Source organism: Crotalus tigris, unplaced genomic scaffold (assembly GCF_016545835.1).
Source record: "Crotalus tigris isolate CLP2741 ecotype Arizona unplaced genomic scaffold, ASM1654583v1 scf7180000024281.4978605, whole genome shotgun sequence".
Taxonomy (NCBI): Eukaryota; Metazoa; Chordata; class Lepidosauria; order Squamata; family Viperidae; genus Crotalus; species Crotalus tigris.
In genome coordinates, this window is record NW_024100453.1 from 4580645 (window position 1) to 4601644 (window position 21000).

The window sequence follows — 21000 nt, forward strand, 5'->3', positions numbered from 1 at the left end:
AATTTCATGATGGAGCTTGTGAAATCAAAGTCCCATCCATTTTCTATATGTGTAACTATGCCCACGGATTTAGTACTAGTATAAGCAAGCAGAATCACAGCCACAATGCAATTGATAAAGCCAACCAAGCTTTTGGCAAATATGTGGGTAGGACTGGGTCTATCTCCGACTTGTATTTAACAAGAGCATGAGCAGATCCTGGCAATATTCATTTTCCACCTTGGTGCTTTTACTTTCTTCCCAGTCTGTAAACTGTATTGGTATTAAGCATCATCAATTGCCCCCTGGACCTTTTTTCCAACATCTATTAGGGATAAGTTCAGTTTGTAAAACCTTCATTGCCTTGGATGGGAATCAGGTATTTGCAGCAACTGAGACAGGTGGGGAGGAGGTAAAAGAGATTTTTGGGGGGCAAATAAACACCTATATACAGATTAATAATGCAGATGGATTTCTGAAAAGGTGACTTTAAACCAGTGTTTCTCAACCTCATCAACTTTAATATGTGTGGACTTCAATTCCCAGAATTCCTCCAGCCACAAGATTAAAATCCACACATCTTAAAGTTGCTGAAGTTGATAAACCCTGGCAATAAATAGATAGGAATGTATTAGTAGGTGTGGAAGGCTGTAGAAAATAACCTTAAACAGAGTGCAGCGAACAATTTAGAGATGGGTGAGCAGTCTTGTATTGAGTCCACAAATCTTAAAGTTACTGAGGCCGAGAAACTGTGTTCCAAATGATGTATTTGAATGAATGGCCCTGAGAACTTGAACTAAAAAATGAAAGACATATCTACAAGAAACATACTGCCTATAAAATATAGATCCTTGTTACCTTTATTCTTTTAAAAAAACACATATTCTTCTTCTTCTGAAAGATATAAATGCTTTTATTTTTGAAATGCTATTTTCTTTCTACCCTCTGTAATTCTGCAAAACAATTGCTTATGTTTCAGCTACACAAAGAAAACAATGACAACAATAAAAAAATCCATAGCCACAAGAGTCCACCTACCTCTAAAGCAATATCTGAGTGTATATTTGTTCTTCCCATCTGTTTCTTTTAGCCAGTTTCCAATCCATGAGGGGCTCAGTCCTCATAACATACCACAAATCTTACTTAAATGCTTTGTTGAAGGACTTGTCAAAAGCCTTTCCAATGTCCTCACTCTTTCTTCATTTTCTCTCTCCCTCGCTTCCCGGGCAGGGCAGGGCAGAGAGCAAATTGGATAACATGAGGGGAGTGTCTGGGCTGCTCACAGGTAACACTAGGTAGGGACAATGGTGGGGGCCCAGAGCAGCTCTTTTCCATCCTCCCTCACCCTCCCTCCTCAGTTCTAAAAGACAGAAGGGAGAGATCCTGCCTGGGCTGTGGATAGTGGCAATTAAAAGCTTAGATGTCCCTTAACAGACACTGAGGAAGAGATATGATTAAACAAAGGACCATCATGAGAAGTGTGTTTACAACTAAACACATCTCTGACTACAAACAGTGTCGCCACCAGCTGTATCAATGAAGCATAATGTTAGATGAATTCGCTCAACCTATATAGCTTTCTGATGATGTTTCCTGCCCTTTCCTGTCACTCTCTAACAGCTTTCTGTCAACTAGCAAAATACTGCAGAGCATTCTTTTCTTTGCAATTCATGCACATCATAATGACACAGGGGCAGAGCACTTTCTACATTTTGTTATGAATGTGTGCTCTTTTGAATGTTCTAAATGTAATGAAATGTTTCAGTTTGGTATTTTGGATAAGTTAACCTGTGCTATTTTTCGCCGAAATTGCTCCAGGATCTCTGGGTAAAATGCTACAATGCACTTCTCTTTTCAGTCAATTTCAGTAAGCAGCACATTATTCTCTGATAAACTACTCTCTGCTTCTTTTCTCTCCACTCTCACTTATACACATAAAGATGAGTTTCAGGTTATTGTGGTGATTTTAAACTCATGTTACCAAATTTGGGTTGCAAAAATCTGGACAATTTAGAAATGCCTGTATGTTTTTGTTTCCATTTAATAATCTGGAATGCAGCCCATGTCTGGTAGCTGGAGCCTTCATGTCATGTCCCATCTTGAGACATGGGGAGAGGAGACTCTCCATGTGCTGCCCTTCAAGGGACATATAATCTAGCATGTTGTCAAGAAACAAAGCACTTATTCCATGACTCTCAACAATACCCAGCAGCTGAGCAGAGCAACAAACCACGATGATGCCAAAATGACAACATCTGTGCAATGATGTAATCATAATGTCCATATGTACTAGAGTCGCTACATACTGGGTCACTGCATATATGTCATCACCTGCTCCCCCTTTCCCTCTGGATTCCCTCACGGAGCATAGCATTTTTCTTTCTCAGTCTCTGCAGCAGCCTCCTTGCCATTATTGTTTGCACATCCTATCTGGCTCCTCTTCTATTGCCTGCTTGCTTTCACACATCACAAATAGAGCATGTGCTGAATGGGGAATGGAACAAAGCAGCACAAGAGATTGGCAGAGCAGGAGCAGGCAGGAGATGGTTGAGGTGGAGGGCCAAATGTGAAAAGAGGTGGAATGAGGTTAGGAGAGTCCATTTTGGGGGGGAGGGTTAGGAATACTTTTTTGATGCTCAATCCAACTACTTAAATTGAGACTCCCTTGAAATGGACCTTGACAAACTTAATAAAGGCAAAACAGGGATTGAATTGAGAGCAGCAAATATCATTTGATATAGCATTCTGCAAATTCAAGGATGGATAGAGTGCATTTTAACTCATTTGTGGGAAAAATGCCTGATATATTACTAGCCTTCTGCTCATCTGTGAGGAAATGTTGGTATTGGTCACTATATGTCAAGTATGATAAGATTAGCTTTGATTCCAGTAGAATTGTTGGGTAGAATCATAGGATAAATAGGATGTTTGACAATCTGCATTAATGAGTGCTGCTACATGCATTTTGGACTTAATCTGTAAAAACGTTTGGGCACTTTCTACAATGCACTGCTATTTAAGGGAACTCACTAATTAAAAGTGATCCATATAGTGATATCACACTTCACAGATGTTAAAGAATTCAGTGTGTTTCCTTTCTGATGTGATCTGGTAGAAAGATTCTTGATCTTAAACAGTCTGGCATAAGACATCTCAAAAATCAAAGACTATATGTAATAACATCATGAAAATGTATATATTTATTTGTATCTTGCATTTATTATTTTTACAAATAACTCAAGGTGAGGAACATATTCCATACACTTTCTGCCTCCTATTTTCCCCACAACAACAACCCTGTGAAGTGAGTTGGGCTGAGAGAGAGTGACAGTAACCCAGCTGGCTTTTATAGCTAAGACAGGACTTGAACTCAGGTCTCCTGGTTTCTAGCCTGGTACCCTAACCACTAGACCAAATCGTATCTAACCTTTCTTTATTGCACTCTACTAAAAAGCATTATATGAAAGCCTTAATTGACCAAAGCTAGGATAAATGGTGGAAATCAATATTATGGGTCCATCTGGTGACACCCATAGTTTATGGAAGATTGCAACATGGAATGTAAGAGTAGTAATTGGTAAAGCATGAATGGACAAGTAAAAGGAAAAAACAGATTAAATTAACAAGGAGAAGGATGTAGGAAATGAAGATGTAAGTTTAATTATGAATGAAAAGTTGAAATGCCTATTATAAAGTATGTATTGCAATATCTAAACATTAAGAATATAAGAATATATTGATTGGTGCTAATTGCATGTTACATATTGGAGATAAAAACTATGTATCTTTCTGAATGAAGTAATACAGAAGGAAAAGTAATTCTGTTATGTGCTAACATCAGATGTTCTTGCTTTGACAACAGATGGAAATGTAGCCATCTTTTCTCTTTCACTTTTAGAGTTAGTTGATGCTGGGAGGGGGGATGTGGATGGGAATCCAGTTAGTCATAACAATAATAACTCAGCCGTGGGAATCCAAGGTTATTGCGCCCAGAGTTGATAAAGATTTGGCGAGCTGGAGAGCGGGAGAAAGCCCTCACTTCAAGCTAATTGGGGAATGTGATTTATGACTGTTAATTGGAGGAGGGAATTGTGCTTTGCTACTTTGTGCCCAGGGGAGGAGAATTCAGTTTTTGGCTTTAAATATGTAGTGTTGATACTTTGTTTCTTGAATAAAATATTCTTTAAGGTAAACAATGCCTCAAAGTTCTTTTGAAGAGTTTCATCTGTTGCAACCATGACAACATGAATGGATGATGTGGGAAAAAATAAATGAGAACGGTGACTTGTGAGTATCTGATTAGACAAAAGTATATTTCTTTTAAATATGTCATTTAAGTCTATTCATATGTACAGATGGAAAAATAATATGGATGAAAAAGTGAAGGGATCATGATAAATGCTGACATTTGTTCAGTCGACTCAAGAGCTGGAGGGAAGCACATTAATGTGGCTATGAAGAACAACTGAAAGAGAAAGAAAGAAATGAAAATAATAGAGAAAAGTGTAGGAATTGCAGAAAAGAAAAGATAAATCCTTTATGGATAAATCCTTTATTACAAGATAATTTATTTATAAAGGATATATTAATCCTTTATTAAAAGATAGATTAAATAAGGAGGTGGAAGCTGCTTACAGCAGAGTGAAAATCAGTATATTATAAAGTGCCACCAAAGTATGTGTCATTATGCAAATGGGATATTACAAAGCAGGATGCATAGAGAAAATTTGAAATAAAAAGTGAGAGATGCATAGCATAATAATGAAATAAAAAGAGCGTACATGAGAATAAATGCTGCAAATATGATTTTCTTACTTTCTTCAAATAAGAAAATGCTGCAACAACTGTGGATGAGACAAACATATGCAACAGGAGAAATATTAACATATGAACATGGCTTATACTTGTAAGGTGGCTGTGCATGTATCTGTAACAGGAGAAATATTAAAATATGAACATGGCTTATACTTGTAAGTTGCTGCAACAACTGTGGATGAGACAAACATATGCAACAGGAGAAATATTAAAATATGAACATGGCTTATACTTGTAAGGTGGCTGTGCATGTATCTGTGTGAAGATTACGTATAAAAGAAAAGTGAACAAGTGAGTGGAAAAACCTACAGGGGGCTGAAGAAAATTTGGAAATATATAAAGGTTTACGCTGGGCAACAGGTGCGCAGATTGGATTTTGGCTGTGCAGCAGGTTATTGAGATATACATGAACATGAAAAATAAATGTTATTGTACATTTGTTGAGTTAGAGAGAATGTATGACAAAGTGAATAGGTTTGACTTATGAAAAGGTTTGTGCAAATTAGGAGCTGAATGTTGGTTCCTGAATGCAATAAGAATGGTGTGTGATGAAAGTACAAATCCTTTATCAGAATAAATGCAATGTTTCAATACTGAGCAAGTATTGAGCAAGAATATTTCAATACTGACAAGAATGCATGATGTTGCCTTGGAAGTTTAATGTATTCATGGTTAACTGTATAAGGAATGCTTGTAGTGTAATTTGAGGAATACTGCTCAGGGATAAAAATACACATGCACTTTTGTATGCAGTTAATGCTGTATATTTGCCTGAGAATCTTAATGATTTGCAGTGTATATTAGACTGATTATATAATGCAACAAAGAGTAAAAATTTAAAAATTAATCTCTCAAAGGCCAGGATACTTGTGTTCATTGGAAAAATATATTACATAATCGCAAATTATATACAAAAATTCATGTAGAAACTAGATAAATTTTGGGGCACTTTGATAGAATATTCCCTAAAGAAGAAAAAAATGGATGGAGAAATGTTATGTCATGTATAAGCTGGTAGAAATACTGTACAATAGGTAATACATGCAACTAAAATATGTCTAAACAAGTGAAATTGGCTATGCCTAAGAGTAAACTTCTGTCCTTTATGTATCTATGGAATTGAGAAATATATATGCTAGGAAAATAAGTTGAACTCAGTGGGAATTGAATAATTAGGTACCCTAGCTTCATTGTTTTGACCATCTTTTCATTTTATTTTTAATGTATAATTGATTTTATTGTAAATTCTTAAACAAAGATTGTTGTGAGCTGCCCAGAATCATTGAGAGTCAGACAGCATTCAAGTTTAATAAATTATAAGTGTGGATAATCTACAGTTAGATTCACAGTCTAATGCTGGTGAAATTTAATAATTCAAGTCCTAACCAAGGAACTAAGAATGATTAATGAAGCATCTAAGAATATAGGCAGTATTATTATTATTATTTATTATATTGTTTTATTGTTATTATTGTTATTGTTGTTATTATTATTACTGGAGATACAGTCAAGATGGAGGTGATGCACAATGAATATAGGCTGAATACAAATGTGAATGACAAGTACAAAGAATATATATTGATGCAGTTTGTTCATAAAGAGAGAATTAATGATCAGTGGATCGTAAAACAAATGGTTGAAAGAAGAGTGAATAGGATGAGTGAAAGGCAAGATCAAGGAAGTTGTGCTTGGATATTATTTAAAAAAAAGGAAGAAAAGGCAACATATGAACTAGAAGTAAAGATATATTGTAAGAACAGAAAGTTGTGAAAGGCATAAGTTGTTGTAAACTAATTTTAACTCTGCTTCCTTTTATTACCTCATGCCTTTAATTTTTTGGCTTAATATTTTTATAACTCCTTTTCTGCACTTAGCATAATTTTTAGCTTGAAACAGAACAGTATGATGGATATATATGTATTGTACTGTATGTATTTAGGTAGATATAGAATTCTCATAAGCTAAACAAAAGTAGTTCATTTCCTCTTCAGGTACAAAAAGGTTCTCATTATATACTAACCATCCTGGTATTACATCTAAATAGATATATGGCATTGCTATCTAAAGTAGGGAAAAAAATTATCTAGTTCATTAACTTTCTGAAAAAATATATAGAACATTTAACAATATAAGATGCATTCCACAAAAAACCTCCATCCATATTCAGAATGGATAAAGTACTGAATGTTAGTCCTAAGAAGAATCCTGGAAAGTCCTTTGTTGTCATATAGAGGAGAGTAGGTGATTCCTTAATAGAATACTAAAGCATTAACTTAAAACCCAAGTTTTATTTGCATGCAGGCTCGCTACTTGATGGCTACAGCATCAGTTTGATAGATTGTTTGTGGGAATATCACAGACAAAGCTTTCATATCACTGATTTTCAAAACCAGTACTTTTCCATGGAAATTGTGGATGCACTGAGGTGTGAGTCATAGCATGATGAGACGGTACAGCGTAAGATCTCACATGATGACTGAGCATTAGTGCTTCAGCAACTCAGTGGTAAAGTGAATGAGGCTGCTTGCTACTGACAAGCTAAGAAGGTGATTTCAGGACAGTTTTCAGCACTCAATTAATTTACTCCTGAATGGTTCAGTAGACTGCAAATGGACCAAAAGAACAAGCGGTTTTATTATTAAAAAAGTGGGAAGTGTCAATTAATATTTTTTTACAAAACTATTTCCATGTCATTTATGTGAATTAGTGTATATCACTTTTGCATCTCTGCAACACAAAATACCAATTTCCTAATACTTTGCTAAGACTTGAACATGTAAGAAGTTAACTGCTTAATGAAACTTGCAATGCAATCACCCTATTTCAGCCTTTTGTAAAATGAGGCAAAATTGCATTTTTGAAGAAATTTAGCAGTTGGCATTGCAAGCTTCTCATTTAGTTGTATGTATTATAGTTGAGGCCTCTGAAATGATCAGTCAGTTGAATCTGTAAGATATTAAGTAACTGAGGAGATGAAATGCAACAGTGAACCATTTCACCAATAGCTTTGTGCTCTTATATAATAGAGAGATCAATTTAATCAAAGAGGGCAATTTCTAAAATAAAAGCTTATCATTGGCATTCTTTGGGGTCAGTTGAAAACAGAACCTTTGTCTTCTTCAAATGCAATAGCCTAAAGCAGGAGTGTCAAACTGCCAGCCCACGGGCTGGATGTGTCATGGCAAAACCACGCCCACCCCATTGCTGGCAATGGAAAAAAAGTTGTGATACGTCGTGACACATCACGTGACATTGTGGGTTTGACACCCCTGGCCTAAGGGATTGGTTGAGTGGGGAGTATATAGGGAGAATGACATCTCTTAGGTTTGAGAATATACGTATACATATTAACATTTCAACATTTCCAGCTTCTAACATTTAAATAGATTCATATTATGTAAATCATCATGAATTCAATAGATTAACTAACTCCTATAAATATAGGTATGAAAAGTGTAGGATTAAGATTATATTTTAACTATCTTATTACAGCTTTATGAGTTAGAAAATGGTTTGTTATTAACTTATGGCATTTTGCCTAGCATTTTTGTGAAAATAAAGGCCTTTGAGGTAGCAATATGTACAAAAGCTACATTTCTTCAGCTCTTTATTGCAGACTTCCCTATGTTTTTCCTTCCTTTTCACTGTTACCAAATACTGCTTTGTTAGCTAAATGCATTGTTCCCAAGCAAATCATCTGATTTTCTGATGGTTAACCAAGGAAACTAAAACCTGTAGATCTGTAGAAATACAGACTGTATTTCAGCCCATTTTAAAAAAGAAATGATCAATTTCTTAGCCTATATCCCTATATGGGCCTAACTATAGCATAAGTGTAGTCTGGCAACATCTTTTTTCTGCTGTGTTCCCTGAAATTGTTCTCATCTACTCCACAGCTCTTGAGTAAGTAAGGCTTAAGTCAGCCTTAGATATACCAGGATTAAAATAGTGTTCTTTCCTTAACTCTAACTCTACCAAGGGCAGTCTCAAGATGTTTGAAATCTCTTAAGCTTTATTATATTTTATCTTAGAAGGAAGTCAGATGATTGGCAATGACTTAAAAGAGAGGTCACAGACTAAGGGAAAGGATTGGCAATAAGAATAGCCTACTTAGATGTGGGTAAAAAGCATTCTAATTCAATAATGAGGTAAAGCCAAATTTTGGGAAAACTCTTGCACATATCAGGTTGCTTTCTTGAGAATAAAAATCGGAAAACGATATAAGGCACATATAATTTAAATCTCAATTTTGCCAGGACAACTGGAATGAAGCTCATCAACAGATAATCAGAAAAAATGTCACAGAATTATATGGGTCTTTTTTTCAAGTCTCAAGAACTCTTGTGAAATTTCCCCATTATCATAGGTAAAAATTATATGGTTGGGAATACGTCCTGTATTAAGTTATAAAGTGATTGGCTTTGGTTTTACTTAGTATAATATGTAAACCCAGACAACTGTTTGTAAACTATGTTTCACATTATTGTATGAATTCAACCAATTGTGGCTACATAAAGTATATTTAGTACAACTTAGGATCCCAGTCTATGTTTGGGATATTTTACTAAGTTTAATTCTAAATAGAATTGCCTCCCATTTTAACATTTGGAGCTATCATTAACCACATTCAAGGGAAAGAAACTCTTCATTTGTGTCTCCACACCTTTTATTTACATACACCATTCTGCCCATCTCATCCTGTGTCTGATAACAGGAATAATAATATTGGTCTGTTTGACAACACTACATATCTTGAGAAATTCCAACTCGTTAAGATATTACTGTTCTTTTATATACAAATACCACACTGTTTTATTACTCTATCTTTAGATTCAGTTCAAGGTTTGAATTTTCCACTTTGGTAAATAAATAACTGAATGATTCAAGGCCTTTGTTACAGTATTTATTTAAAGATCAAATTACAGCACATTTTACTATCAAATAGAGTGATATTCTCCATCAAAAGTATTAATTTTCCCTTCACATTCTTTGAGGGAAATTAGATAGCTGAAACTTAGGTTTGGCCAAAAAACATAATGTATACACATGTGCCTTACCATCCTAATCCTCTTCCCTTCTGTTATCATTTGGGAAACATCTCTCACATAGATTGTGTTAATCCTTCCTTCCTTCCTTCCTTCCTTCCTTCCTTCCTTCCTTCCTTCCTTCCTTCCTTCCTGATACTTGGTCCACTTCCTGATAAATAGTTGCTGTGGTTGGCAAACCTTTCCAGCCATTGGATAATATGGCCTAAGTGTCTCTGGCTGTTATCATTCTTTTCAAGTCTTTATTAGTCTTTATTAGACTAATGCTCTTTATCAATCGCTTAAAATCTGTCTACAACTTTACCTTGAGATGTAGATTGTCAAGTGGCATTTTGCTAGAAAACAGAAAACCATTAGATTAAGCTGTGTGGCTCTTGGAGAAATGCCTTCCATTCTATCCAAGCCCATTGCTTTTTCCGCAACATCAACACCTATCTATAAACATGAATATCAGTGACAAGCCCACTGATAGCAGCTATCTCTCTGCATTTTACAAACATTTCTTAATAAGAATGATTTGACCAAAGTTATTGAAAAATAAGCTCCCTAGATTTCAGTAGGATGGTGTGCCATGCCTTACTTCTTCCTACTAAAATCAATGGAAGTTAAAAATACTGAGTATCAATTTCTTGTACCAACAGGTTTTATTAATTTGTTGCAGTAAAAAAATATTTCAATTTTTTTTAAAAAAACTTTCTGGCTCCTACTCCAAAAAACAGAAGAGTAGGAACAACTCGCCTAAAGTAGCTAAAGCAACAGCAAAATCTATGCAGCTTAAACAAAAATCCATAATTTCATAGCATCTCCTGTATATCCCGGCTTGTAAACTAGCTGGGCTGAAGTGTGGGCCATAGTTTCATGAGCTACTTTGTTGAATGTACTTAAATCTGGCTCTCGAGGCTGTCATTTCCCCATCAGCACAGTCATGCTTGACAAACCAGGCATATTTAAAAATGGGAGCATAAACCTATCAATCTTTCATATATTGTTTGGTTTAAGAGTTCGTGGATACTCTTGGTGTATTTATGTGATTTTAGATAGCAAATTAATTTAAAAAAACTGTTCCTTTATTATGAAATCATGATTGAGAATCACAGCTTTTAACTGCAAGTAAAGCAATATTCTGTTATTGCCCAGTTCTGGAAAGATAATTGTCAAAGGAAATCTGTTGCCAGATTGAGCTAAAACAGACTTACAGTATATAGTTTCTATCTGGTAAGATACAACAACATGATGGTGTTCTAATTGGCCAAGGAGTGCTTGCATGTGTAAAGGCTGGAGTGTTGGTTTGACTAAGAGATGCATGTTCAGATGAAGCAGACTATGAAGTGTCTTGGAACAAATCATTATCTCAGCCTGATCTATATACAAAGTTGTTGTGAGGCTAAAATTATTCTGAATTCCTTAGAAGGTCAATGTTGCTTTAAGCAAAATTTAGCAAAGCTCATGTTCTGAAATGTTAAATAAACATGTTTTGTTTTCAAAAGATCATAAATTCCAGATTTAATTGTGCAAGCTACACTTGACAGTGTAATCTATGATAACATGTACCTGTTTCAATTAGTAAACCACACATTTCTGAGAAACAAGATGAAACCTCCACATGAAAGGGTAGTGAAGTAATTACTACAAGGCTTGATTAGATGCAAGAGAAGAATGTTCATATATCAGTGCAGGTCACTCTATAACCTTGGGGCAAGGTGCTAATATTCAGTGGCATCAACTCTGCACGTAATGAGGGTTTTTACCAGTATGGTTGATAAATAAAATTTTAACACTTTTTAAAAAATAGTACTAAACAAGTAAAGAAATATTTCCTTTCAAAATAAAGTAGGATAACAAAACAGGCCAGTAATTAAATGCAGGCATAGTATGCAGAACATCTTAGGACCAATCACTGGCATCTCATGTTTAAATGAGTGATAGAAACGGAGATAGCAAATATTGCCAAATACAGCAGAAAAGGTGAACCTAAACAGGAGTTTAACCTGCATAACTTTACAGCTTCTGATGAAAAGCATGTGCTGCTTACTAGTTGCAATATTTATTCTTAGCATTCAAGCCTTTAAATACAGATCACAGAGCCAGAAATCAGATCATTCAGGGAGAGCGCTAGTAGCACTGGCACAAAAACACTCTAGCCTTAGAAATCTTAATAGATTGCATCTTAAAATTCTAATTCTTGTGTCCATAAAGCTGTAAGATACCAGAAGTCAATTTGCAAGCAATATATTACACAAATAAGTCAACACATCGTCATCAAATGCAGTTTAGTATTCATACCAATTCATAAAAGGTGAGGGTTTTTTATTATATTAACTTGGTGCTTCTCTTATACATAAATTGGTTTATTGCTCTACTTTGGTGTCTCCAAGAGTCAGTGGAAAACTTTCTCCCTTTCAGTCTCTTGCCTATTTTCTTTTGCACAGTATCACTTTTATTTTCTTTGCCCCTTTCTTTGGTGGGACTTAAATCAAATGGAAAGTATGGATTCACAACATTATGTAAACATATTTGAAATCCAATTTGCAAGGAGCAGTTTAAAAAAAGGAAAGGGAAAAAATATTTTTCTAAGAAATGCCTCCAAATTCTTTACAAAAATCAATCCAAGAAATTGCAATGATCATTTGGCAGATACAAGAAATAAAAGACTTTAATGATAAACAAAAAATTAAAAGTTCAAAGACAAAGAAAGTCACGTATGTTAAGTCAAACATTTGAAGAGGGGAAAAATATATGGGTGTTTAAAATATGGCAGAGGGGTAAGACAAGCTTTAAAAACAGTACATCATTTTAAAGGGAGAAAAACAGAATAAGATTAAGCAAAGGAAAAATTAGTTAGGAGGTGGATGTCCAAAAAAGAAGTAAAATCAGTTGTTTGATTCCACACTGAAGACAGAGCAAACAAACCAAAGGGGGGGAGGGGAAGCTAGTCTCTTTTAAAAAACAAAAACAAAAAACACCAAAACCAAAACTAACACAACAAAAAAAAATAATATTTTCAGAATCACTGAAAAAAGTAAATGGAGGAAAAGCAATTGGAGAGAGAAGGAAAAAAAAATACTCACCAAGCAAGAAAATTTTCAGAAGTAAAAATGTCAAAGAAGAAGTGAATGAAAGACAGGGAAGGAGGAAAGAGAAAGAGTGCCACCACCAAGACAGACAATAGCAGCCCTGCAGCAGCCCAAAGCTACCGCTCTTTGGCCGGGTAAGCAGCCGCCACCGCCGCCAACTCTACCAAGCCGCGAACACACTGGCAGGGCTGAGATTCCTGGCGCTCAGATGCCTTTCAGCAGAACGCACCATTCCCAGGGCCGGGAGGGGGTCGAGAGAACGCAGACCTCTGCAGCTTCCAGGCTTCGTTGCGGGGGGAAACTCCGCAAAGCAAGCCCGCGAAGGACTCTTCAAAAAGATGGAGGGGAATTTGCTGGAAGAAACGAGAGGGCCTCATAGGTGGGCGTCAAAGGTCCTAACTCTGCAAAACACCCCGTCTTCCCCCTATGCCTAATTTTGAAAAAGTCCGTTCCTGAAGATACAAGGCGGTGGGGAGGGAGCCGGGCGGAGAAAAGGAGACAGAGATTTATTCTCTGAGCGCGGCTTGAGACGATTCCTCGGACTTAGTTAGCAGTGAGGGAATCGCCGTTTCAGCCTCAAGCCCTGTCAGTTCTTCCGCTGTGTCTTTTCTGTAACACGAGGATTGGTGAAGCGTCGGACCTTGAAGCGGGCAGAGCTGGTGGCCTGACGACCGGGGGACGAAAAGCTGCAATGCCCCCTGCGAAGGAGGGTCTGGTCTTTCGGAGAGCGGGGAGCGATGTCGAACTCCTCGAGATTGTAAAAACGCTGTAAAAGAGCAGCCTTTTAAGTGGTATTGTGCAACACCACCGCCCCCCCCCCAGCAAAAACTACGATACATTTTTCAACCAATCCTAATTCAAAAAGAAAATTTGGGAGAAAGTCTCAGAAGTGGCATTCTTGCTCTTATCATTTGTTACGAGTAGGCAAGAAGGAAACCCAGGTTGATACCGAAATGACAAAGGATGCGTTCTAGCACCACAGTATAAACTGCCAACATTTTTTTCTATAACTGGTGCCACTGCTGACATATACGCACTCACGGGAGGAATTTGCCACATGACATAATCAACTGCTTAGATATAACAGGAGTCAGTAGAAACATCAGAAGCTTTGTGCAGAGATCACTGGCAAATACTGCTGCTGGTCAATGATGATAGACTGGGAGAGGTTAATATCAAGAGAGGAATATTTCAAGATGACTCAATATCACCACTGTTTGTTATTGCGCTTTGAAGTTTGAAGCTATATGGAAAAACACCATCTGAAACAGAATTGCTGCTCAATATTGTGTATACACAATATGTGTGTGTGTGTGTGTGTGTGTGTGAGAGAGACAGAGAGAGAGAGAGAGAGAGAGAGAGAGAGAGAGAGAGAGAGAGAGAGAGAGAGAGAGAGAGAGATCAAATAGATAACCTCACCATCAACAGGAGAAAATAGTGAAAATTGAAGGAATCAAGATGCCCTATGAAAATAACATCAAGAGTCTGCATGAAGATGATCACTACAAATCCTTGGGCATCTTTAAGCTGATAACATCAAGCATACTGAAGTCAAGAAGAAAGCTAGAAGGGAATACCATCATGAAAGTGAAGAATACTTTAAAGTCCAAACTGTCCATCAAGACAGTTAATATCTGGGCAATTCCAGTCTGCACAGACTGACTACAAACAACTGCATGATAAAGTAGCATGGGAAATAACAAATAATGCTTTGGCATAGAAAAGAAGAGAAAGAACTGGAGAAGATCAGTAACTGAAATAAAATGACTATGGCAAAAGAAAGCAAAGGTAGTACCAATAATAATAGGTGCCTTGGGTGCAATTCCAAAATAATTGGAGCACCACTTGAACACCATCAGCATTAACAAATCACTTCCAGCCAATTGCAAAAAACAACTTTACCCAGAACAGTTTACATCCTCTGATGATCACTTGAACATCACCAAACATCTCCCTCTCCCTTGGGAAGGACTGGATAGGTGGGTAAAAATGCCAAATTCAGGCTAAACATCTCTGCTTTGCAACCAATTGTAATAATTCAGTCCTCTCTCTCCAGTCATCTGTAATTTGCCTGGCTTCCTGCACTACCAATAACTCTTAGAGGGATGGAAGAGACATAACAGAAAACTGCAGCAAAAGCGTTTTCTGCTACCTTAAATAAATAAATAAAACCCTTGAACACTCTGGAATAAAGAAAATAAATAAAAAGTAGCAGAAGAAAACAAGAAATTTTAAGATAGATTTTTGACACAAATTGCTATTAACTTTGTTTGAAGAAAGTTAATAGATTCAGACTAAGAAGAAGATACTGTAGAGCTTTATGAAGATCAGAAACAGACATATTTACAGTGTTGGGCTGGGATGGATATTTGGTATTTATGGCACTGTAGATATCTTGGATGAACAGATTCTTCATCCCAAGAAGCGTTTCCAAAAGTCGTTTATGATTAAGATGGAAGTAGAATTCAGGCTTCAGGACTTCTTAATTACTACACAGACTTGCTCTTCTAGATGGTGGGAGTGGGTGTGGGTTTCTGTGTGTTTTGGAATACAGACTTCAAATTCTAAATGTTGTTAATTTTAATGAGAAGAATGGAATGGAACGGAACAGAATGGAACAGAACAGGATCAAATTCTAGAATCTAGAAATCTGCAGTTTTCTTATTTTCTGCTGGAAAAGCAGGCAAAAATATGGTAAATTTCCCCACTAATTAGAATCTGTTTAAAGTTGCACAGTTTTCTATATAATTGTATTATATGATTGTGCCATATTTACCGGCATTAGTCTACAAACAAAGGCATTGTTAAGGAAAACTGGAATTGGGTTTCCCCAACCTAGTGCCTTTCAGATGTATTTCGGTATAATTTTTATCATATCATTGCCTGTACTTATCATGGATGACGAGAGTTAAAATCCATCCTACTTTGAGGAACCAGTTGAGGAAGGCTGGCTTATAAATTGTAAAATCCACAGCTGGCCTGTAATTCTAGATTTACATACATGACAATAAATACTACTGAAATCAGGAGGTCTTACTTCAGGATAGGATTACCTAAAGTGGTGTAACTCAGTGTCAGATGGGAAATTTGGATGGCATTTTGATTTCTTGTCATTTTTCATTAAACTCCCTTAACATTGAAGATTGTAAAATAAATCAAAACAAATATTTTTAAAACTTTTTTTTCCATCCTAAAAATATTTGGGGCTTCAGTCTCTCTTTATTTTTCTTTGGTGATACAACAAAGAGGTACTATGTTGATGAAATCCCTTTCCCTTTCTTTTTAATGAATTTTTTATATTCTTCAGGTGCAGAATGAATAACAATAAACCAAACCTTGTCAAAGAAGAGAAATTCATTCCCAAATGTTACTTAGCAGCAAATTTGCAACACAACAATAAGTTCTTCCATATACTGTATATATTCATATTCCAATAAAGATTTTTTTTATTTTTCAACTTCCAATACATATTACAATTATTTGTTCTACACGAACAGTGAAGTCACTCTGGGGAGTGAATAAATAAGGACTGTTTTGCACATATGGTTTTTCTAATAACATAGGAAAGAAAAATGTCTTGGGGTGCTGTGAAAAAGATAAGGGTGAACTTGGCTTCCAACATCACAGATTACCTTACAGAACTGTAATAAAATATTGATTTCCATTCCAGAATATTGAATTGGAATCTCCCAGAAGGCACACAAGTGGCTTTTGTTAGATATTGGTATAATTTTAATGCTTAACCAATGAGTCTGCACCCAATGATATACTTGTGCTTCACATTTAGGTAACTACAGTACTGTATTGGCAAACAAATTAATAAAAGTACATTGTCCAACCTTACATTTTCTTGTTGTTAAACATAGATTAAACATTTATATGGCACAGTAATAAAATAGGTTATAGCTTAGGGGGAGAAAAAAACTGGTATTATGTGAATGTTATCCTAGCATAATATTTGATGGATAAAGTATGCAAATGAGAGAAATTACCAGGCAGTTATTGTGTTACATTAGCTTGCTTGGAATTGGATTACAAATTATATACCAAATACATTGTATTAATATTCTGAAATTATTGTCTATGAAATGAGTCAAACTTGTGTACTTTCATGAAACTTTAAACATGTTTGAAAATGCAACTATGCAGGTAACTGTGCAATTTCTAATTATCCTATTTGAACACCAAATGTGAATGGCTCCCAGTTCCAATATAATGTGATAATTTCAAGATTCCACAACTTCTATGACCAACCTTAGGCTAAGTTTAAGTGAAATTAAGTCTTCTCACAAAGATGTTGTTATGTGATAGGATGGAAGCTACAGCTCTCTAAAGAAAAATCTCAGCACCTTCCCTAAATCATGCATCCCTTAATTTCTTGAGTTAGGCTGTGCCAGTTGAATGGCTATGAGAGCTCCTTTTTTTTCCTTTTGGATACTATTTGAATTTTCATTGGAAGTCATCAATGTCATTCAAAGTCATTCCATTTTCATTCAGAGTCATCTTTGGTTCTACTGGTATTAGTGTTTTCCTTTACAATAAAATATCCAATGACAGTTGCAAGGGTGTTTTATATCCATCAGTATATAACAAATGAAATTAGGTGACCTGCAATGGCTGGAATCAATAAGACAGTTCTCAGTGTTGCAGGCTGATGAAGCTACACCCCTCCACTCAATTTCCTGAATCAGTCTCCCAGGCTGCTTTTCTGTTGTTATCCCCCTAAAGAGCTGAAACCAAAAGGGCTGTGTCAGGAGAATATCAGAATTGCAAAATAGTGCTAGACTGCTCAGCAGACATTACTATATGTACTTTAGGGATTTTTCTGATGTAGGGCAAGGTTATAATTGTATAACAGTTTAATGGTAAGACTAATCTCTGATTCTCAAACACAGCACAAAGGATTGTCTATGGAGGTTCTCAGTCATCCAAGTCATGGTTATCACAAAGGTGCTTTTTCAGAAGGCAACTGGATGTTCTTGTTTTTGAAACAAGAAAGTCCAGTTGCTTCCTGAAAAAGCACCTTTGGGACAGCACAAAGGATTCTTGAACTTTTCATTTGTTACCCATATAACATAAAAGAAGAGCTGAATATTATTTGTGAATCTGATCTCTCTTTTTAAAACTTTGATGAATTGATTGGCTCTTGGAGATGGGACAGAAGAAACAGCATTGACATAGTAGGCAAAGTCCTGCAGCTGAATCTGTCCCATATCTGTTTAGTGTTATGATTAGCAGATGTGGATGATATGCAAAAGAAGGAAGACTGCCAAGCTACAGGGTTTGATAAATTGCTATCATAAATTTCTATCATATATGGTACATTTATAATCAGTACAGAGAATTGTGTTTCACCTACTTTGGGAGGCAACAGAAGGATGATAGGGATCAGCTGTGGGAAAAGTACATTTCAAGGCTTTCTGGTTTTGGGGTGTTGGAAGTGGGGAAGGACCATCTTTCTTTTTTCTTCTGGACTAAACCTAGCTAAGCTTAACATAATAATAGAATTGGAAAGGACCTTGGAAGTGTTCTAGTCCAATCTCTGCTCAGGCAGAAAATCCTATTTCTCCTTGGTTCTACACTGGTTTTCTCCTTGATTATTTTTGATTATTATTGATGATTGATTACTTCACTGGGCAGGATCAACAAACATAGAAGATATGAATGAGACCTTCCAAACAGTGATATCATGTAACTACAAATTAAGGAAGTGAAACCTGTGTGGAGCTCAGGCTTTTTTCCAACTTGATATTCTCTGCTGGGACTGTGTTGGCCACTCCAGCTAGAAATTCTAAAATTTGTAGCTTCAACATACCTAGTTGGGGAAAAGCAGCTCCACATTTACAGAAGTGTATTAAACTAAAACAAGTGCTTGTAATGAGGATCACGTTTAACAGTAAATGGGGAAAAAAATCTGGAAATCTACATTTTTATTCCTGCAACAAGTTCTTCTAAGATAGGTAATGTGTGAAAATGTGTATCCATCTGCATATGTACGGGCATATATACACCCACACCTACATTCTACGCACAAGCATAAATAAAATTGTTCCTGATCTTGCAAAAATAGGAATACTTTCAATTTGTATTTCACAATGAACTTTCATAGAAATAAACAAAACAGTATCACCAGCAAGAAGAAAAACTGGAGTGTCTTGGAACTGGGGAAAAAAAAGCTGCATCCATTAACTGTGGGATGGATGAGAAACAAGCGCCAATTTCTTGAGGAAACTAGGGCTGCTGCTTACACAAACATTTGTCAGTGACCCTTTAGCCTCCCCATTAGGTGCACAGCTGCAGCCAGATTTACACGCTTTAATTAAAACTGACTTTACGAACTCGCTTGCTCAAGCAGGAAAGCATTAGAAGGAATAAACAGGCGAAGGAGGAGGATTACAACTGTGGCATTTATTCTAATGAGCAAGCAGTCTCCAGTGCTTCCTCCCCTCCTCACAGGTAAATGAAAGTAACTTAACCATGGGCAGAGCAATTAAAATCTCAATCTACCAAATGAAACAGTTTCTTAAAGTTTCATGTGCATCAGCAAATGCTAGAAAATGGTGCCTGTGTGGCTGCCTCAAAGGAAGCCTCAGAAACTGCTGGCCTCTTGATTCTTGCATTTTGGGAGGAGAGGGAGGAAAGCATAAACAGAGGAAGACAGTTGCCCTGTTGGGACATGATGAAAAATACACAACTCCTTAATAAGGGACATATTGCAGTCACTTTTAGAGCTTTTCCCCAAACCACTAGAAACCTCTCTTACAAGAGAATGATGAGAAAATAAGAATCACCTTATGCATTGATGGAGCTTGGGATATTGTCATTGGAAGCAAGCCCCTAGATAATAAGTAAAAAAATAAAAACAGCAGCAGCCACAAGGAGGGAAAGAGAAATGCACAGAATAAGGGAGTTCTGGCAACACCACAAATCACAGCTGAGAGAGAGAGGAAAAGAAAAGAGAGGAGAATATGAGACATCTTGTTCTTCATTTTTACCTGCATGGGGTGCCAGTATTACTTCTTGCAGATCAGTTGGACAGGATATGATCTTTCTATGAGTCAGTTCTTCTTTTACTACTGTAACTGTGTATTAGCTTACATTACACTATGCAAAAGTAGAGGGAGTGCTTGACTTACAATCACAGTAGGACCAGAGTTTTCATTTCTAAGCAAGTGACTTGCATTCACTTTTGCAATCATTTTTACCATGATTGACAGGCAAAACCACTGCAGTTGTTATATGAATCATACAATTGTTAAATGAATCCAGGTTTCCCTATTGACTTTGCTTGTCAGAAGCTAGTTGGAAAAATCATAAGTGGTGATTATATCACCATGAGGATGTCACAGTGGTCATAAGTTTGAGAACCTGTTATACATACTGTTTTCAGTGCTGTTGTAATTTTGAATTATCACTAAATGAATCATAAGTCAACTATCTGTAAGATATAAAGGTTCCCTGCCTCTTGTTAGTTTATTAGAAAACCTCCAGTTACTCATATCTTGTATCCAGAAATTTTACTTTGGAGGAAGAAGTGGAAATTCTTCATAGAGATCAAACTTGAATGTTGGTTTAGGGGCCTTTGTGTAAAGTTTTACATGTGAGGATTTGCTTATATTTCCTGATTATGTCTAAGTGTAGACAGCAGAATTTCTCAACCTTGGCAACTTGAAGATGTGTGGACATTAATTTACAGAATTCCACTATCAGCACTCATCTTCAGGCTGCCAAGGTTGAGAAACACTGATATAAGGTGTGTTTATACATATGCATGTGAACATGAATTTGCTAAGAAAATGAAGTACAAATTTTTTTTTTAGGAAACTATCTTATATAATGACATTTATTTACTATGCTTATATACCAACACATTTATAAAATAATGGCATGGTATGGTAGGGTAGGATAGGGTTGGGTAGGATAAGGTAGATATGATGTAATTAGCACCAACAACTTCTAATTAAGGGAACTATAACTTTTAAAGGAGCTGCAGGGGTTTTCTCATGCCAACGTTGTGGAATTGTGACAGGACAGGCATAGATGCCTTTGGGCCCCAACATTTCTTGTATTGGGGAAACAGAAAACAT

The 21000-nt window shown here is 36.3% G+C and overlaps 1 protein-coding gene across 5 annotated transcripts in view; it reads right to left on the reverse strand.

The window, feature by feature from the left end:
- Positions 1-13725, reverse strand: part of RALY (RALY heterogeneous nuclear ribonucleoprotein) — a 286663-nt gene extending 272938 nt beyond the window's left edge. For 4 of the 5 annotated variants that reach the window (XM_039323685.1, XM_039323686.1, XM_039323683.1 and 1 more), the window contains exon 1: positions 12908-13725. The gene's annotated coding sequence lies outside the window, so the exon portion shown is untranslated. The remainder of the gene's footprint in view (positions 1-12907) is intronic. The other variant, XM_039323682.1, reaches the window with a different exon arrangement.
- Positions 13726-21000: the final 7275 nt, after the last annotated feature.